Consider the following 21,381-nt stretch of genomic DNA (forward strand, 5'->3'; position numbering starts at 1 on the left):
AACCTACAGCCCTTTTACAATCTTCCCACATATCAGCCGGAACCACAATTTCAAATAAGGTATTCAGGTCTTCCCAGAGACAGTTCGCGAGTTTCACAAATCTATCCGTTTGTTGATACCACTCAATCGGCTTCTCTCTTAATTTGGGAAAGTCATCCGTAAAGGATTGAATATCGCACCTGTGCCATGGTACATGCACAAGTTTTCCCCCTGCTGTCTCTCTCATTGGTAGCATGGTTATCAGATCGTCATTCTGTTGTTTTTTCTCACTTCGTTCTGAAGTGTTTTCCTTCTTTTTATCCTTTTTCTTGACCCACCTGCTTTCCCACTTATCTAAACATCTCCAAACCTGTGCACTCTGCAGTATCTCTTTAAGGTGTGTTTTCATCCCTGCGGATCTCATGTGTTCAAAATCTTTTGTCTCGAAGTCTAACCTGTAACTTCTACTCAGGTGTTTGGTCTTACCTATATCGATTTCGTTTCTTTCTGCAATTTCTTGTAACTTCTTATGTATGTTGCTCACTTCTTTTGTAATCCTAGGGCACATGTATCTTAGTTCTTCCTCTGTGTATGATTCTAATCGGTTCAAACCCATTGTTCCCTCTACCAGTTCATCTGCCTCCATGCCCAACCTTATTTTATTCAGGTATTCTTCTCCCTTCCCGCTTGATGTACTCTGCGGGGAGTTCAGGCTATTGAACCATTGTGTTAACTGTTGTGCGTTCAGTCCCATCAATGTAGCAGTTACATCAACTGCCATCAACGGTTTCTGTAATGTTTCAGTCTGTGAGGTTAACGGTACTAATAGTGGTGGATGTGACCTTACCACGGTTGACAGAGCGCAAATTGGAATTGGACTAAATTCCGACAAGGACCCAGATCCATTTGGCAGTGCCGCTATCGGAGTTGTCTCTGGAGTGGTTTCTATGCATCTTCTCCCTGTCCCATTCTGTATCATTAACCCTTGGTCACCGGTGCTTGAATTTGCCTGTATGTACAGTGGTACTGGTGGACCTACAGTGATAGGTAGAGATATTGCATCTGGATTCTGTCTGTTCCCCGAATTCTGTGGCATGTTAATCCCCACATTGTGGTTCATCATTGCTGGCATACCTAACTGGCTTTCTACCACTCGCACTTCTGGTGTCTGCTTTTGGGGCATCGAGAACTGTGTTGATTCAGCTTGAATCAATGTCGGTCTCTGATAGTTTTGTCCTCCCTGCGCCATTGAATCGGAAGTCATTCCCACATTATGCTCATCGCAACAGTGCCTTTGAACCTGTGGCTGATAGTTATCAGCAGGTTTCAATGTTGGCACGTCTGGGTACATTCTCTGAATCCGTGGTATTCGTGGTGAGAAAGGCATGTCAGAGCTGCTCGGTCTCTGAGATACTCTCAAATTTGGTGTTACATTACCCTGTATTGGTTCTGGAGGGGCAGTACTAATACTTGAGCCTTTTTCGCTTTCCACGTATGGTGGTGGGCGATCATTCAGCAATTGTATAATGAACTCCTCATCATCTGACTCGTCTCCCCTTTTCAAGTTTTTATTGCTCTCTCCTTCTCTGGACTGACTCCTGTTTGTCTTACAGGTGGCTTTCCTTCCTTCCGTCTCCGCTTCCTCGGTAATCGCTGGAAACAATTTAATCCCCTGCAATACGTCTGATCTCCAAACCTTTTGTGTGCTGTCCCATCTAGCATCCGCTAGTGTCTTTTCTACTTTTCTTATTCTTGTCTCAAATTTCTTTTGTTGTTGGTTTCTAGCTATTAGCTCCCAAATTGCTAATGCCTCAAACTGTGCTGGCCTTGGAGGTACTTTCATGTCGTATAGCGCAAATCTCAGGTTTTCTAAAACCCTTAGGTTAAACGACCCGTGGATAGGGAACGCTACACTTCCATGTTTCTCTGTTAATTTGCACCATTGTTTTAACCATAGACACGGCGCTACACCCTTTTCTTCAATGACGATGTAAGCTGGTGTACCCTCAGGCGGTGTTTCTTCACCTACATTTGCTTTAATATAAACATCTCCCCTCATGGCACTCTTAAATGCCTTGAAAAATTTCATCTTTCCGTCTTTTTTTTTTTTTTTTCTTTAAATATGTAATCAATAAGTGACTTTAATTCCCGGAATACTCTTCGCTTGCCTTTCCCCTTCCAATTGAGCTTCACGGACTGCGTCCAATCCGTGCGCGACCCTTCTCACCAACCGACCTATCCCAGCGCGGCTCCTAGTGACGTCACACTCACACACTGCGGCTGACAAAGTCCCGCGGCTTGTCCTCTTTTCATTCGGCTTCACTCATAAACTAATTTCTGCAATATAACGCAAGCACTTTACCAAAAGAATAAAACAGATCTGTCGGTTTACTACAGGAAAGGTACTACAATCGCTTCAGAAACCTTAGGGATTTTTCACTAGCCTCAGCAGTTATTCCATCTTTCTCGGTTTCCCACTTTCGCAAGCAAAATTTGACCCGCAAACTTTACTCTCAACTGATCAATGAACTATTCTAGTGCACTTTAGAATTCGTCAAATCTCAAAGTCGAAATTTTCTTTCACTCTGCAACATTCATACCGACTTGTTGACCATGCCCGATCAACCTATTAAACCGACCAGATCACAACATCAAACAAGTGTCACATACACTTTTCAACATACTCCGGAGTCTCTTGACCTCGCAGGGCCCGTCTCAACATCAACAACCACGTGGACAATTTTTCTGCTCAAAGCGCTACACACACGTGAAGTTCGACGACTTCCCTACTCTCACACCTTTGGAGGAACACTCCTCTAATATCTTTTAACTCCTTAAATCCTCACAGACTTCTCAATTAATCAGCGGCGATAAGCTGTGCAAGCGCGAAACCCTAACTTCACTCATACCGTCACTAGAAACGCTGAGACCATTCTCATACCTTCATGTTCCTCAATCGCAAGCTCCGAGATCCCGGGAAAGTCATTGGGGACTTAGGGCATCATCATCTCTCCAACTTGTTTTATCAAAGAAAATTCTAACCTGACTCTGTCTATTGTTCGGATGGGGTCCCAAAGGGCTAAACCATCAATCTCTGCTACCATCTACTGATAACGCGTCCAGCCTTTATAAATTACCTGTATCTGGACACGTTGGAGGTCAGTGAATCTTTTAACCGAGTCGGGCTCTCCTCATCCTCAATAGTCGAGACACTCAGATCAATAATCAATAACTGTTGTAATCAGTAATCAGTACTCAATTAATAGATCAATATAACACATCAGAAATCAATAACAGTTGGTATTTCGGCGCACCATGACCTTTCAGTCATGAATAACCACACCAGTTTATTAAAAGTTAGTGAATTTATTTCCCTATATTAACAAAGCTAGCACAATGTATATATGTCTCAAAACCAATTGATATATGTATATGAACATTACTAGCTGTCCATAACGGCAGAAGAAACGCAATCTACGTAAAATCTGAATGATGATACACTCTGTTATAGCAATGCAAATCACTAATGTAACTAACTGTATTTGACTAATTGCATACATTCGGTCAGCATAACAAGATTTCAATTCTTCATGATACATTGAATGAATACCTCGACTAACCTCTAATTAGCATTGGCATGTGGGACTTCATGCAAAACTAATTTAGTCAACACAAATTTGGAAAACCTCTAGCTAGGACCCTATCAAAATAGCAGTTGGTACCTAAAAGGAAAAACACAATGCATAATACATTTATCCTTTCATATTTACCAAATACAATCAGCATTCAAGAAAAGTCTTCGTCCTTCAGGTACCGGTTGATCAGCATGGGGCAAAGTTAAGGGCAAGCTTCCTTGCAACGGCAAGGAGAATGGGGCAAAGTTACTGCATGGGCAAGACGGGGGCAAATCAAAGTTAAAGTCTCTAGGGTGAGAATTCTTAAAGTCTCTTTCTCTCAGATAGAGAAAAGGGCATCAGGGTGTCGTCCAAAATGGAGTCTGGCATCAGGCTTCAAACTGGCATCAAAGAAAATGGCTGACTTCTCTTTGTCCGGTGGGTTTAAGTAAGAAACATTCCAAATTCTGTAGGGTCTTCCATTGGAGGGTTGATAGGTTGGCTTCAAATTGTCCAATCAAAAATTGTCTTTTACTAGCGCCCATTTATGCATACACTGTCCTTGGAGCCTTGGAACACAAATTGTATCATGGTTTGCCAATTATTTTACTATCTGTACCTTCATTGTCCGCACCTGCAGAGACTGACCTTGTATCAAAGGGGATGTAACCGGCCTAGCACGAAACCTTGGAGATAAGTGTACCAGCCAGTTTCTACTGGAAAAATACAACTTCAAGCAAGAATATATGTTTCATTAGTTCAAGGAAAAAAATCACGCAGTTAGAATTTGAAACCAAGCAACTAGGCCAAAGCCTGTACTAAATTTAAGCTAAGCAAAACAGTTTTCAAACAAGAAATCATGGCATACATTTGCGATTATGACGGATTACTACATTTTAATACCTCATGATTAATAAAGCTCCTTTAGAATGATGGCGAACTACCCCGAGGGCACATTTTCCCTCGTACATTATTTCTTTAATTAAAATCACATTTCAATATATATATCGATTACACGGTATACATGAATATATGTCGGACCTTCTTTTCTGCGTCATCAACACCGAAGTCGGAAACAGTGCTGGCGCTTCAGCCGAAAGTCGATATAATTGCAGCATATATTTTCTGGCGGCCGGCCACAGAGTTCATTGTAATAAACAAACTTCAAATGCTCGAAAAAACTCATGTGGCCCGAGAGGGGTGATGCAAAGACCGGCACGAGCAAGCCGGTAATTATAAATCCACCAAAACCAAAAAATAAAAAGTAAAAATAGCACGCTCAGGATTCAGGAAAAGTGAAAAACATGTTTAATCAAAGCACAATGCGTTTCGGCTGACACTGCAGCCTTGGTCACGTGATATTCACCATCAATCAACCATTACTAAATACTATTCATTCATAGACATAAAAATAAGACAAACAGCAGATACCAGGTACAAGATAGAAAACCCAAAAGCACAACCTTATATAACATTAAATTGCATCTGGATTATAATAACTGATGAGATATGTACCAGTACACACAATTGTCAAATATATAAATAAATAAGTATATATAAATATATAAATATACAAATACATAATTATACAACCATGTGACCATATAAAATGGACATGTAATGGGGTAAATTATCATGCAGAGGCGGAAGGTAAAACTTATACCAAAGTAGTCCACCAGGCTAATGTATTATAATAAAATATTGTCACCTATAAGCCCAACCGTGAACTAAAATCACACAATGTGAAGGATAATTCAAATAAATAAACCTAGACCACACTAACTGCGATAGTAATACCCCTATATCACTTCTTGCATGGTTAATACTAATGCGACAGACCAACAGTATAACAGGAATACTTTTGACATTTTCTTATCTTATAACCTGCACTGACAACACCCGATAATGTGCAATATGGAGAAGCGGTGGCAAGTAGACATCAGCATTAATTTCATCCGAACCATTAAATCTGAAAAGACATATAAATAAATAAATACATTTAATAAGTGACCATATCTCCCCCAATCTAATCGACTACTAAAAAACATTATCATACAAAATTATACTAATTATAAAAATAGAAAGGTAGTGACTACTATTAATGAATTTATAAAAAGATAAAAGTATTTAAAAGAACGTAATAACTTTTCTGAATGCCAATAGACTGCAAAATAGGAGATGTTTTTTCAGTCATTTCTATCCTTTCTATTTTTATAATTAGTATATGTATTTTCATATTTGACTTTTGCAGCTTCACTTTGTAATAAAAAATAAATAGAAAAAGCTCATTATTATTCTGTAACCACTGGGATATGTGGTGGGAGAAATAATATTGATGACTTGGTATTGGTGAAGGACTTTGTAATAAATTGGTTTTTTTGCGCTTAATGTTTATACATATTGGGGGTCATTACAACCCTGGCGGACGGTGTTAAAGCGGCGGTAAGACCGCCAACAGGCTGGCGGTCCTTTTTTTGAGTATTATGACCATGGCGGTTACCGCCATGGTCATCCGCTGCTTCTCCGTTCCGCCTGCCAGGGCGGAGACGACCGCTGGGCTGGAGACCTGGGTCTCCAGCCCGGCGGCCGTCACAATACCGCCGCCGGTATTTTGACCTGGCGTACCGCCATGGATTTCCAGCAGTAGAAACCGCCATGAAATCCATGGCGGTAAGCACTATCAGTGCCAGGGAATTCCTTCCCTGGCACTGATAGTGGTCTCCCCCACCCCCCACCCCGACTCCCTCCCCTACACCCCCCACCACCCCTGCCAACCCCCAAAGGTGGCAGGGCCCCCCTCTCCACCCGACCCCCAACATCACAGCACTCACACACACACGACACGCACGCAGGCACCACCAACACACACACGCACACAGACCGACATACATGCCTACATCCACACACTCAGTCAGACACGCACACCCATATACAGACATGCACGCACACATCCATACAGACATACATACAGACATACACGCACTCATTCCCAAAACACACAACACCCCGCAAGCAGACACGCACTCACACACCCCCTCTACATACAGAGACGCACACCCCCATGCATCCACACAACACACAACAACCCCCCACCCCCCTCCCCTAACGATCGACTTACCTGTTCCGTCGATCCTCCGGGAGGGGACGGGAGCCATGGGGGCTGCTCCGCCGACACCACACCGCCAACAGAACACCACCGCACAGGACGTGATTCGCTGGCTGGTGTTCTGTTGGCATGGCGGTGGAGGTGGAGCAACCTCCACTTCCCCGCCACCCGCCAGTATGGCTGTTGGCGGCTCTCCATCGGAAAAAGGACAGAGAGCAGCCAACAGTCATAATACGTCGAGCGGAAAACCGCCACTACTGGCGGTCTTCCACACGGCGGGCCTTCGGCGGTCTTGTTCAAAGACCGCCGAGGTTGTAATGACCCCCATTGTATACATTTCCTAGCCTTAAGGAAGTTATAGAGGGAATTGCCTGATGAAACATGTGTTGGCTAATTGATGTTGAGAAAAAAGGAAAATTAAGGAGTTGTTTGAAACAACGCGAAGGACTTCCCCTGTAATCCCTGATTGTACTCACAGAGACTCTGCACCAATAATGATAATTCTGGTTTGAAGAAAGCAAAGTGACAAGTTTTTCTACTGCCATGTGGTCAGCCAGTTTTCAGCACCATTAGGCTTCATTTATGAGGCCCTATCGGCACTCTGCGCTACCGGAGAGTCATTTATTTAGATGCTTCGGTGGCGTTGTGTGCCAGCCCATATTTACAAGGCCACGCAAAGCCACCTTGCATGGCTTTTCATGACCTTGTAAATATGAGTCCCTTTCATGCATTAAACTGTGTGAAAGGGAGTTCCATGGGTGTTGCTGTGGGTGTTTCCCCATGGAACTCTAAGGAATCTGATGCATTCCCAGATTTACAAGTTTGGGAATGCCTCAGATTCCTACGCCACCTCAGTGGTTGTGTGAGAACATCTGACCTTATTTGTTCTTTCATAATTTTTTTATAAGGGGGCACATTAGAGATTCGATAGACCTTTTGACAGCACTTAGAGGAATCTCACAGTCATTACACCTAACCTCTTTCATTAACAGTTTTGGACCCACAACATATGAACAATCGACTTGTCAAGCTTGAGTCAGTAAACGTCATGCACCATGACCCATGTGGCCATGAATAACCACACCTTTTAGTAAAAGTTAGAATGTTTAATTCCATATATTAACAATGCTAATATTACATATATTAGTCTCAATACCAATTGATAAACATAAATGAATAACACTGGCTGACCAAATATTCTAAAGAATCTCAATTTAACTGAATCATACACAATTAAACCTTCAAAAGTTACAGTACAAATCCATAGTTTCAATAGTTGCGCAATAGAAATAACATGCATCTGTTCTCAGCAGGTGAACAGGATAAATTCTCAATTAATCACATTAGGCAGTATTAGGATTGCTCACTAACCCTCTAATTAGAATAACTTGTTTGGACTTCATGCAAAAGCTAATTTGTCAAAAGTTAATTTGGAAAACATCTAACTGTGGCTCTATCAAAATAGTGGTTGGTACCAAGAAACAAAAGAGCATGAAATCTACAACAAAACAAATAGCATTTCATTATACCTCTCCTCAAATGGATCAGAAAGCTGCGATTCTCTTCGTCAGCTGGACATCCGTCTTGTCAGCTTCAATAACAGGTAGTACAAAGGAAAATTGGTTCAGACACAGTGGACTCTAAGCTTCTGAACCAAATATATTTAGCAAGTTATGGAATCAGCATTAGCACAATTCTACTCTATGAGGATGGTTATAAATCAAAAGATCATTAGGAACTCTTCAGTGCCTCAACAGAAATAAAACAGTGCATGAGGAATGGTGGAGAAGTGAAAATAGCAAAATGGCTGACAAATGGCAAAGTGGCTAATGGGAAAAAGGCACAGAACTATCCTGGCAGTCAGACTAGGTTAGAATTTTCCCAAAGTATCTTCCCACATCGTCATTTGTCAGAAAATCATATGTTTACAGTCGATCCAGTGGAAACTAACACCTTGCAGCCAACCCCCTAACCATTAAAACCCATGTTATGCACAACCTTTGGCCATGCACAGCAGGAGTTGGCCATAGGGCCTGTCTCTGTGGGAGTGAGATTAGGTGTGAGAGGATATCTCTGGGTGCCTGGGTGTGAGAGTGGCTATGAGAGTGTCTGTCTGGGTGTGAGAGGGTCTATGAGGGTGAGAGTGCCTGATTGCGCTCAAATAGATGAAAGATGCATTCACCTCACAAAGGTTTTCAGATCGTTTTTCAAAATGGAATCGCAGAGTAAACTCACTTTGTCAAGCGCAGGGGTTAAAATTTGTTGTTCTTTTCAGAAGTGGAGATAAAACTGGTGCTCCTGTGATGTTTATATTTGTAAGTGCTTCCTGTTGAGGTTTAATTTCTGTGAAATGAGCATCATGGCCAGTCAGAATGAAAGCTCACATGCTCATTTTTCCAACAAGAGTCCACAGTCTGCATAAAATTTCTATCCACCTAGAGCATTTTCTATTGGTTAGTTAGTAAGTGCTACCTCGTTGGGTAAATGTGTAGTGTGGGAGAGGCTAAGCGGCACCCCTCCCCCGGCTGACTTCGGCCATAGGGATCCCATACCATGGGGTACACTACAATTCCATGGGGGGGAGGCGGGGTCCCCATCCCCTGCAAACTGTCCTTCAATAAATGGAGGAGGTGGGCCATGTGTCCCTCCTCCCCTGGCCGATCCCAGTCCCAGGACCCCATTCACCGGGTTCCGGTCATCTGTCCCAGGTGTCCTGCAGGGCACTCAGTGCAATGGGAGCCCGGAGGAGCCTCAAGGCCCCCATGGCTCCAGCCTGCTCCCTGCCTCCTGCAAAAGCCAACATTGCTGTCCAGAAGGGGAGCTGCTAGACATGCAGGTCCCTGTCGGTGAGAGCAATTTTCCTTTGTTTCCCTACCCCCATGTCCGACGGCAAGGAAACAGAGGAAATCTCTGCTTCCAGCTAGTGAGAGCTGTTTGACAGCTCTCGCTTGCTGTAACCAGAGTGTTTGGTGTGACTTGGCGGGAGATGTCAAAGGCCCCCCTTTCTTTCAATGAAGTGCCCCAGGGAGGTTGTGGTCCTCATGGCGCAGGGGGCAGTGTGGACCCCATCCCCAGGGCAGTAAATAAGCCCAGGAGAGGGGCCCAGTGCCCCCTCCTTTATTTTTTACATGCACCGGGACCTGGCCTACCTGGGGGCTTTATTAGAACAATCACAGGAAACCGCATTTGATTTTCTTTTGACTTTTGCTGTGCATTTGTGGCATAGTTGTAAATTCATGGTGTCCCTACCGTGGGCCCTTTTCTTTTTTTCACTTTTTTTAGGGATTCGGCTGAAGCCGAGTCCCAAAAAGGCTGCCAACAATTCCTGGTTGAAATGTTGGCAGCCAATCAGAGCTCTGCAGATCTCTGCACAAGCTTATATTATTCACAAAGTCTTTGGGAAGGATCCACAGCCCTAGATATACAAATTTGGATTGCCTTTAATATATCTTAAACTACTCAATGAATTTACACCAACTAACAAAAAGTGTGATCTGTGTACCAAAAGCTACCTTTCTGCCAAATTTGGTATAATTCTGTACAGTGGATCGGGCTGTAGTTGTGTTCAAAACTCCTCTGGGAATTACCATGGGAAATGCACCATTTTAGAACGGCTTTATACAACCCCCGTGCCAATGGTCTAGTTGAGAGAGCCAACAGGATGGTTAAGGAGTGTTTGCAATTGGCGTCGACAAACCACATACCAGGTGATATAGCTCTTAAGCAAATGTTGTGGTCGTATCACACCGCACCGAATTTGGTTACGGGAATTTCACCATTCTTTTCACTTAAAGGAAGGCACCCGGGTACCAAACTTAGTCCTAATTGGCTGAAGGAGGGGGAATCATTTGTCGAGCAGCGTGAGGAAGCTGCAGCTAAAGTCAGGCATCATCAAGAGAAATAAAGGAAGTGGTATGACGATCGCTTTCGTACCCGGTGGAGACCATGGAGGGTGGGACAATGGGTTAAAGTTAAGCTTCCTGAACCTACAAAAAGGGATGGTAGCAAGTTTTCTCAACCACAAAGAATCATTAAAGTACAAAAGAATGTTGTAATGCTAGAAGATGGCAGGTTGTGGAGTATGGACAGAATTTCTTGTAGCAAAGAACCATCGGGTGTGTCAGGACAGATTCCAGACGATAAAAGGGATGACATGCAGGAGCGCTACTACCGAAACAGACACGCCAGGACTACCAAGCGCCCTACATGGCACGAGGACTTTGTCTTTGAACAGTAAGGAAGGGAGATATGTTGTAACTGAGCAATGTATGTATGTACTGACAAATGACCAGTTCCCATTAATTAATTGTTGTAAGCAAACAATGTATGAATGTACGTGTTGTTCATATTAATCTGTATTATAGTTATTGATTTAGGACAAAATGGTTAAACATATAAATCAGCGTATAATATGCATCTTTCATGTTAGTAGTAATTTGGTATAGTGGTATAGTCCAAGAGCTCCTAAGAATGTTGGGCACTGGAATGCCCTGGAGCTTGCCTTAGAATGTTGGGGAAAAACTGTTTGTTTACTGGAGTTGAGGAGACGATGAGTGAGGAGTTAACGATTAAACAGGTTAATTCAACAGAACTGAACACGGTTCCTTCATTCTTTATGCGACGCTAACCTGTAGAACACAACAGTTTGTTTAAAAATTATCAAGTTTTGGAATGGTACATGTAAGCCTTCCTAAGTTCAACACATTTTATGTGTTTGAGTGGCAATAATAAATCTAACCCCTCCAAAGTTCAACACTTCATCTACTGTTGTTTAAATTGAAGTGGGAATAGTAAATATAACCCTTCCAATGTCCAACATTTCCCTACTGTTGCTTAGGGTAGAGTGGGATTAGTACATTTAACCCATCCAAACACCAACACTTTCCTACCTTTTCCTTAGGCTGGAGTGAAATAGTAATTGTAACCAGTCCAAGTCCAACACTTCCTTGCTTTTGATTATTTTAGTGAAACACAATGGTCCTGATTATCAAAGGTAAACTTACACTTTCTACAGGTACAAATAGAGTTGTTAAATTGAAAGTCTGTGTTGCAAACTTAGGAGTTGATTTAAGAGCCCCAGCACCTCCTTGCACCACATTAGTGTCATTTGTTTTTACGTTAATGTGGCCCAATGAGGCCAAAATCACTATCCAAATTTAAAAAGTGGCCTAATGCACGCATTGGGCCACTTTGTAACCCCTTGTGCCAAAATTATGCCTGCACCAGGCATAATGTTTGCAAGGGGGGCGTTCCCCCATTAGGGGGCCACAGTAATGTGCAAATAAATCTAGGAGGTTTCTTTGCATCATTTCTTTCTGCACTTTTAACGCCTGCTCAGAGCAGGCATTAAAAGGAGGCACTTCATTGTTTACACTGAGGTTCAATGGGCATTGCAGGATTAGCGTCAACATTTTTGATACTAATCCTGCAAAGCTCCGAAGTAGCATCAAAAACTTTGATGCTAGTTCCCTAACTACCGCTGTGGTGTACCATATCTTTGATATGGCGCACACATGGTGGCACTTACAGGGGCACTATGGGGTGCAAGAAAAGTGGCACTGCACTAGGTGCTGTGCCACTTTTCTTAAATCTGGCCATTAGATGCCCCACTTTTGGCACAGTGTGATCAAGAGCAGATCACTTTTAAAATAAGCTGTTATGAAGCTCATTGTGTATGTCAAGACACATATATACATTATTAGTTGGTAGTCTCTGCAAAGAGGCAGGGATTGAAACTGCCCCTTCACCCTGCTGAAGAGTTACAAGAGTTGCAATGAAAACATGGGCCAAGATTGGAAGTTAACGCTACATCTCTGCAAGACTACAATGCATGTCATGGGCCAGTACAAGTACTCCTTATGAGTACTGCTGTATAGTCAACTGCACAAAGAAAGCACGTCTCAGAAGAGGTGCCATATTTATAATGTGGAAATTCAAGCAGCGCTGAAACAACTGCTATACTTTTCAAGACAAAGGTAATCATTTGGAGATTGGCAAAGTGGGAGTACTCCTGTAAATCAGCAGTGCCCCGCCCAACAAATTCACGGTTCCCTCATCTCATTCAGAAGTGCGAGAAACACTGGGTTTTGTTGGGCAGTACTTCAACCAACAGGTTATAGTGATTGACACTAGATTTCCCTATCCAGGCAGGCAAATTGCTCCATGTCTACCATGCACAGGAAAGAAACACTAACAAATCTCTGTTGGTCATTATGTTTTTCACAAGTGAACCCCCCTTTCTGGGGTTTGTTTCTGGATAGCAAATTCTTTTACCAAACAACTACAACAAAGATGGTACCTGCTTGCCAAAGTGCAGGGCATTTACTGAAACCACCAGAACTGGTGATTAGACCAAAGGCTTTAGAAAACTCTCTCTGGCAGTGGGGATCTCTAAATAAGGCAGGAGGTTATCTGCTAGGAGAGTAGCATCCACACCCTTTACCGACCAGGCCAGTCCCCGCCAGGCTCTTAATGAGCCTAAAAGCATCCAAAGTTGTTAACAGGTGCATCTGCTGGAAGTCCAAGATTTGAAAGTGGTTAGGCTGACCTTCCCTCTCTTCTTCTGGAACAGGTATGATGTAAGGAGTGTGCAGTGGCAGAAGCTTGCATGTCTGTGCAGGACTTTCCATCATAATGTCTTTGGCATTCCTCTTTTAATTTATCCATCCTGCCAGAGAAAGGGCTGCAACAATCTTAACGGGGCATTTCAGCTTGTATGTATACTGTCAATAGAACAGTACCACTTCTTATCAGTAAGACTGTCCTACTGTAAAAGGGACATCACAAAGACTTCCTTGTAGAGTGAAAAAACATGTAAAATACATTCATAATTTGAAGAAGTAGAACTTCTATGGGGACACTATAATTATAATGCAACTGTAAACAACACTAGTCAGGGAGATTTAACACTTGATTTTCATGACGCCAATGTGTTACAGTATTTCTAAAACATAGAAAGAGGATTGATTTGGGTCTCTGCGTTCAAAGCCCCTGCTACCATTAATCCCCAAAACATACACACCTTACTTTTGACAGCAACTGTTTAGGACTAGGACAAGGTTACAGACTGGACCACAACAGAAATATATGCTGCATCCAGTTATTGCATACATTTAACACTATTGATCATGTTTACAAACAATTCCCTTTCATTTTATGTGACCCCATTCACTCTGGCTTTGGGAAAATAGCAGAGGGAGCAAAGAGACATTTAGGATTAACACATACAGCTGCAGAGATGATGTTGGCTATGTAATAGACAGGGAGATGTGTAGTGTACAAAGATTATGAGAGAAGGAAACTGAGAGAGAAAAGAGAAAACATAGGATGAAGTAAATCAAAATGAGTATGAGAGCGAGAGAGTAAGAGATAGAGAGAGAGAAAGGCATGTGGAGTGTAGGAAGTGCTGCTTAAAAGGTGCTAGTTTTAAAACATTTTCTCCATTGGTCTTGTTGGTAGGGAACTTAAAGGGTCATTACGACCTTGGCGGGCGGCTACCACCGCCCGCCAGGCGGTAACCGCCGTGCGGCCGCCAATGCGGCCGCACTCACGCGGCCCCCATTATGACATTCCCGCTGGGCCGGCGGGCGCAAACCAAGTTTGCGCCTGCCGGACCAGCGGGAATGAGGCCGCAACATAGGAGCCGGCTCCTAATGGAGCCGGCGGTGTTGCGGCCGTGCGACGGGTGCAGTTGCACCCGTCGCGCTTTTCACTGTCTGCTATGCAGACAGTGAAAAGCTGGCCGGGGCCCTGTTAGGGGGCCCCTGCACTGCCCATGCCAGTGGCATGGGCAGTGCAGGGGCCCCCAGGGGCCCCAGGACACCCCTTACCGCCAGCCTCTTCCTGGCGGTGCAAACCGCCAGAAACAGGCTGGCGGTAGGGGTGACATAATCCCCAGGGCAGCCCTGCTTGCAGCACTGCCCTGGCGGATTATCACCGCCAGGGCTAAAATGGCGGGAAACCGCCAGCCCCGGCGGTGCGACCATAAGGTCCTCCGTGCCGCCAGCCTGTTGGCGGTACGAACGCCACATTACCCCTGGCGGTCACGGTACGGACGCCACATTACCCCTGGCGGTCTCTGACCGCCAGGGTCGTAATGACCACCTTAGTGTCTGAACATTGCTGAAAAGTATAACTAATACTACTTGCCGCAGATTGCACCTTTGGCAATCTATTAAAAATAGCACTGTCCAAGTGTTACTGACTAAGCAGCATCTGTGCTATTAATTCTCCAAATAGTCCTATCAATAATGTATATAGTTGGTTGAAGAGTAATGAATCATGTGTTGCAGTTATAATACCTTTAGGACTACAGGCAACCACACAATTGACAGTGTTTCAATGTGGCCCCTTGCAGAACTATACGTTTGGCAAACAATAGTATGATTGTGGGCCGTTAATGCTAAAGAAAAGGAATGATTGAGGTCTAAATATTTAATTTAGGATGTCTGTGAAAAGTCCTAACAAATGCCACAGACTTACAGGGAGAGTAGAGCAAGACTAAGGGGGTCATTCTGACCCTGGCGGCCGGTGACCGCCAGGGTCACCGACCACGGGAGCACCGCCAACAGGCTGGCGGTGCTCCCAAGGGCATTCTGACCGCGGTGGTTCAGCCGCGGTCAGAAAGGGTAAACCGGCGGTCTCTCGCCGGTTTACCGCTGCCCGATTGAATCCTCCGTGGCGGCGGAGCGCGCTCCGCCGCCATGGGGATTCAGACACCCCCTACCGCAAGAGCGACGGGTGCAACTGCACCCGTCGCACCCCTGCAACTACGCCGGCTCAATTCTGAGCCGGCGTCCACGTTGCAGGGGCATTTCCGCTGGGCCGGCGGGCGCTCTTTTGGAGAGCGCCCGCCGGCCCAGCGGAAATGTTTGAATGGCCGCCGCGGTCTTTTGACCGCGGTGCGGTCATTTGTCGGCGGGACCTTGGCGGACGGCCTCCGCCGTCCGCCAAGGTCTGAATCAGGCCCTAAATGTATATTGTACTAGGCCTTATTGGATAATTACTTACTATTAAGTCCAACTTTATGTTTTTAACCTTATTGTGCTAACGCAAGATTATTAATCAATCATTATACATTTTTACCACACATAATTGTAACCATAAAAGCCTGATCTAAAAATAAAAAATCAGGGCACCTCAATATCTGGGGGTACTGCAACAAGAAATGAGATCCTTAAAGAGCTGTGGTTGGAGTCTGTTGGGCTATTGCACAATCCACACAACACGCTTTGACATTTACGGGCTCAGAAACAAATGCATGGTCCCGAAGCCATTTGTTACAGGCACACTACACAACTTTTTTAATATGTATAGTAAGTGGGAGGAAGTGTGGTGGACCACAAACAACCCCCTTCATATAGTGAATAATGTAGGAGACTCTAGATGAGTGGCTTAAGTGATCAAGAGCACTCAGTGAGGGTGGTGAAGCCAAGGGGTGGGTCCCATACTGCCATCGGCGACTTGGGAGACCTTTGCTTCAACTCAGCGCTAAAACGCTAATGCACTGTGGGCCACACCACTAGTGGATTGTGATCCCGTTTAACATGGAGCAGAGGAGAGAACAAGATGGGGTCAAGCAGCGCTATATGCATCACATACGGCAAGCAAGGAGTATATTTTGTAGGATAGTGATGCTCCATTGCCATATAGAAATGTACCAAAGAATTGATGGATTTAAGAAAGTTCTGAATGAGGAGTGGTGAGGAAAGGAAAGGTATAAGTGTGGTCATAGGTGTTGTCTGTTGATTATTTGAGGGGCAAAAGGCAGTGTCAGATGCAGCTTGCACTGCCTCGCATTTACATTAACAAGAGAAGAATTCCAGCATTATCATTTGGCATCTTTGCTTTTCTTCTCTTTCAGAATTCCATCACTGTTGAAGATTTGATATTCAATCTTAATTGCCGTGAGGTTTGGGTCTGTAAGAGCCCACCTCCCACGTGGCTATCAGCGGCAGACATACTGTGTGGATAGTGAGGTCAGCAGACTAGTTGCCTGCTGACGTGTGTGGGTGCTGGGGTCTCTGGGGGCCATTAACTATAAATTCTGCTAAGAAAGCGGACGCACGCAGCGGGTGTGCCACTGGCGCGCCAAAGGCGCGCCTAAGGCAAGCCCGTCTGTGCCCGTCCGCGCCCGGATGGGGCCGGGGGCCGGTCTCTATGGACCAAATTAATTGGTTACATATTCCAATCAAGACTTGCTCTTTTTAAATAAAGCCCATATTGAGTTTAATTGCAGGTTCTTTAACCCGGCAGGGGACTTGAGTCAGAGTTGCGATCACTGCCTCTGGAAACCCTCTACCTATTCAGAAGAGGCGGATAGCCTGGATGTACGGAGTAATGTTAAGTTTCCCAAACATAGCATGGTATGGGGGCTGATTAATGCCCGTTGCCTGGTTAAACATGCTTTTGAAATTAGTGAATTGATTAAGGCTGACAATCTGGACTGTCTTTTTGTTACTGAGACATGGGCCTGTGAAGATTCTAATCCAGAGTTCCTTATTGCATCTCCTCCAGGTTTCTCCTATGTGAGACATGATAGAACAGGAAAAAGAGGAGGAGGGCTCGCCATTATTTTTAAAGAGGAGTTGAGTTGCTCAGTAGGGGAACAGAAGGGCCACACCCAGACCTGCGAAAGCACTTATTTTAAAATTAAAACCCAGAATAGCCAGGATATTGAAGGTCTGTTTTTGTATAGACCTCCAGGTCCCAAGAATACCTTTCTGGCAGCTTGGCCATCTATGTTGGAACCTTTGCTGCTAGCCAAGAATGCTTTGGTTTTAGGCGATTTCAATCTCCATTTAGAAGATTTTGAGGATCCTAGCATGGTAGATTTTACGAACTACATGCAGAGCCTGGACTGGCTCTCTGGAGACAGCACACCCTCCCATAGAGCAGGCCATAGGCTAGATGCTATTTTTTCTAGGCCTGGCATGATCTCCAGGAATGATAATCGGGAAGTAGACTGGTCTGACCCTTTCTTATTATCATTTACCATGGCTTGGCCTCTACCATCAGCTAGACCCTTATTTAACACGACCTTAAAAGGACCATGGTTTAAAATTAATAAGGGCAATCTCTCTCAGGCCTTGAAAACAGGCTGGGATATGGCTGAGCCATTAGGTGGCTCCAAATTGGAGATTTTTGAATGCGGCTTGAAAAGGGCTATTGATGAGCTTGCTCCTCGGGCTAAATCTAATTTTAATGGCCATTGGACATATTCTGCCCCCTGGTTTTCTGAGGAACTGAAAACTCTCCAAAGAAATTACCGTAAACAAGAGAGAAAATGGCTTTTGAACAAATCCCTTGCTGAAAGAGGAACTCTAAGGGAGTGCCTGAGGAAGTATAAAATAGCCATCAAGCTAGCTAAAACACCATATTTTTCCAAAAAGATAAGAGGGGCCTTGAATTCACCAAGGGAACTATTTAAGACAGTTCGTTCCTTAACTTCCCCTTCCGCAGCAGTTACCCCCTTGGATAACTCACTGCAATGTCAGTCAGTGGAGGACTTTTTCCACAGTAAAATTATCAATCTGTTGAAAAATTTTAGTCCCCCACTCCCCATCTGGACAGATGATGTGAACATAGGCTCCTTATGTACGATAAACCACTGAATACATTGGATAATTTTCAACCGCTCTCCGTAAACATAATTAGAGACTTTCTTTTGGCCCTTAAATCAGGGGCACCTACAGATCTCTGTCCACCACGGGTACTTAAGCTAGCTCCTCAGATGATGGCTGAGGCGTTGGAACAGGTGTATGCAGAGATTCTTCAGGAAGGAATTTTTCCTGAAACTTGGAAGCAGGCCACCGTCATTCCTCTCATTACAAAATCAGGGAAAGATGCGGCGGACCTTTCCAATCTTCGCCCAATTTCGTTACTCCCGGGGTTGTCTAAAATACTAGAAAATCATCATAATCAGGAGCTGTCTGTTTTCCTACAGGAGAATGGTGGACTAGATCCCTCACAGCATGGTTTTCGGGGTGATCATAGTACAGAAACTGCACTTATTTCCACCACAGACATGATTCGGAGAAGATGCGACCTGGGAGAGTGGTCGATCTTGGTCCCGTTAGATCTATCAGCAGCGTTTGACACCATCTCTCATTCTACTCTATGTAACCGGCTGGCCCAAGCTGGAGTGAGAGGGAAGGCCTTGCAGCTTCTTAGCTCTTTCCTGATGGACAGAACCACTACGGTAGCTTGCGGGGATTATAGGGCCTCTCCCTTCCAACTTCCTTGTGGCGTCCCGCAGGGATCCTCTCTTAGTCCGACACTTTTTAATCTTTATATGGCACCTTTGGCTAACCTGGTTCGCTCATTTGGGGCTCAGATCGTCTCCTATGCAGATGATACTCAGTTGATTGTGCCCATTTCACATAATGTGAAGGACACAAAGGAAAACTTCCAAAGCTGTATGTTAGCAATCAATAAGTGGATGACTTGTAACTGGCTTAAACTCAATGGGGACAAAACAGTGATTATGTGTTTTGGATGTAAAGATTCCCCTTGGGATAATAACTGGTGGCCGCCCATTTGTGGGGGCTGCCCATCGCCGGTACCAGTTGCAAAAAATGTGGGCATTACGTTTGATTATTTATTGTCTTTCAAGTTACAGATTAATCATTTGGTCAAGGTCTGTTTTTGGACACTAAAAATTCTTAAGAAAATTCTTCATCTTTTGTAGGTCGACCTTAGACGTCCGGTCGTTCTGGCTTTGGTCACTTCTGGACTGGACTACTGTAACTCTTTGCTGCTTAATGCTAATAAATCCTCTTTGGATAAATTGCAGTCTATTCAGAATGCGGCGGCCTGTCTAACTTTAAACATGCCCCACTCTACCTCTGCTACTAGGTGTGTGACATCTCTTCATTGGCTCCCAATTAGGAAGAGAATCATGTTTAAAACACTCTGCCTTATGCATAAAGCACTTCAGTTGTTGGGATGTGATTATTTGAAATCCATCTTGTTGTTTTACCAACCTCCGAGACACCTGAGATCTGCTTCTAAATTTACGATCAAGGTCCCACGCTGTAAAAAAGCGAGATGGGGAGATCACGCTTTTTCGGTGGAAGCATCCAGACTATGGAATGGTTTGCCTCTCTCGATGCGACAAATACGGAACCATTTGCTCTTTAGGAAGTGCCTTAAAACCTGGCTTTTTGCAAACTAATTATTAGTGACAATCTGGATTAGTTTTTCTGCATTGATAGTCTGCATAGCGCTTCGATGCTTCCGTCGGAATGCGCTCTATAAATAATCTAATACAATACAATACAATACAATTTTATTAATTTTTGGTCCATGCAGCTTTATAACTTCAGGCTTCAACTCACACGCTCAAGGCTCAAGCTCATCAGTCTAAGATTGATTGACTAGGGCAACCAGGCCCATCATATCTATGCCAGTTATTCACCAAGATATAAAATTAGCCTATGTTTTAATGTTCTCTTTTCTTCTAATGGCCATTCTCTGTTAAATAAAGTGTTTTTACAAGGGTATTAGTATTTTATGTGAAAGATGCAATCAAAGGAGATTTAATTGACGGATCCAAAAATAAATAATTGAAGAAAATTAAATTATTTTATTTTTATAGCAGCTCCCTCAGATAGACTCTCGCCATATTGTGAGATTGATAAACATTGAGGAATTGAAGGCAAAAAGGGAAGTTACCTTCAACCTTTAGAACTCAGACGATATTGAAGATCTTAATTTCTGGACAATAGTTAAAACCTTCATAAACTTATGATCACTCACCTTCTCCCCTGCCTGATTCCACACATAGGGGGTCATTCTGACTCCCGCCGGGCGCGGTCACCGCGCGCCCGGCGGGAGCCGCCAAAATACCGTACCGCGGTCGGAAGACCGCGGCGGGTATTTTGAGTTTTCCCCTGGGCTGGCGGGCGGCCTCCAAAAGGCCGCCCGCCAGCCCAGGGGAAAACGACCTTCCCACCATGAAGCCGGCTCGTAATCGAGCCGGTGGAGTGGGAAGGTGCGACGGGTGCTACTGCACCCGTCGCGTATTTCACTGTCTGCTATGCAGACAGTGAAATACAAGCGGGGCCCTCTTACGGGGGCCCCTGCAGTGCCCATGCCATTGGCATGGGCACAGCAGGGGCCCCCAGGGGCCCCGCGACACCCCCTACCGCCATCCTGTTCCTGGCGGGCGAACCGCCAGGAACAGGATGGCGGTAGGGGGTGTCAGAATCCCCAAGGCGGCGCAGCATGCTGCGCCGCCTTGGAGGATTCTGACGGGCAGCGGAAAACCGGCGGGAGACCGCCGGTTTTCCTGCACTGACCGCGGCCAAAGCGCAGCGGTCAGAATGCCCTGCGGGGCACCGCCGGTCTGTCGGCGGTGCTCCCGCCGACCCTGGCCCCGGCGGTCTGAGACCGCCGGGGTCAGAATGACCCCCATAGTTTTATACCTAGGGGCTTGAGTTAGAGTATGGCGGAAAGAATGCTCAATTGCAAGAGCCTGCCTCATATAGAGTTGGGGTTACCTTCAGTGTGTCAGCAGGGGAGCCTACGTCCTCTCCATCAGTGACATACTCCTATTTAGAGCTGCAAACAAATGGCAAGTTTTTACTTTTATTTACAGACATCCAAAACATGGTGGTAAGTGAAAGTAACAGCATTTCAATGACCCCAAAACCATGACAGAAAACTCCCATGGTGAGGGAA

Source organism: Pleurodeles waltl, chromosome 9 (genome assembly GCF_031143425.1).
Source record: "Pleurodeles waltl isolate 20211129_DDA chromosome 9, aPleWal1.hap1.20221129, whole genome shotgun sequence".
Taxonomy (NCBI): domain Eukaryota; kingdom Metazoa; phylum Chordata; class Amphibia; order Caudata; family Salamandridae; genus Pleurodeles; species Pleurodeles waltl.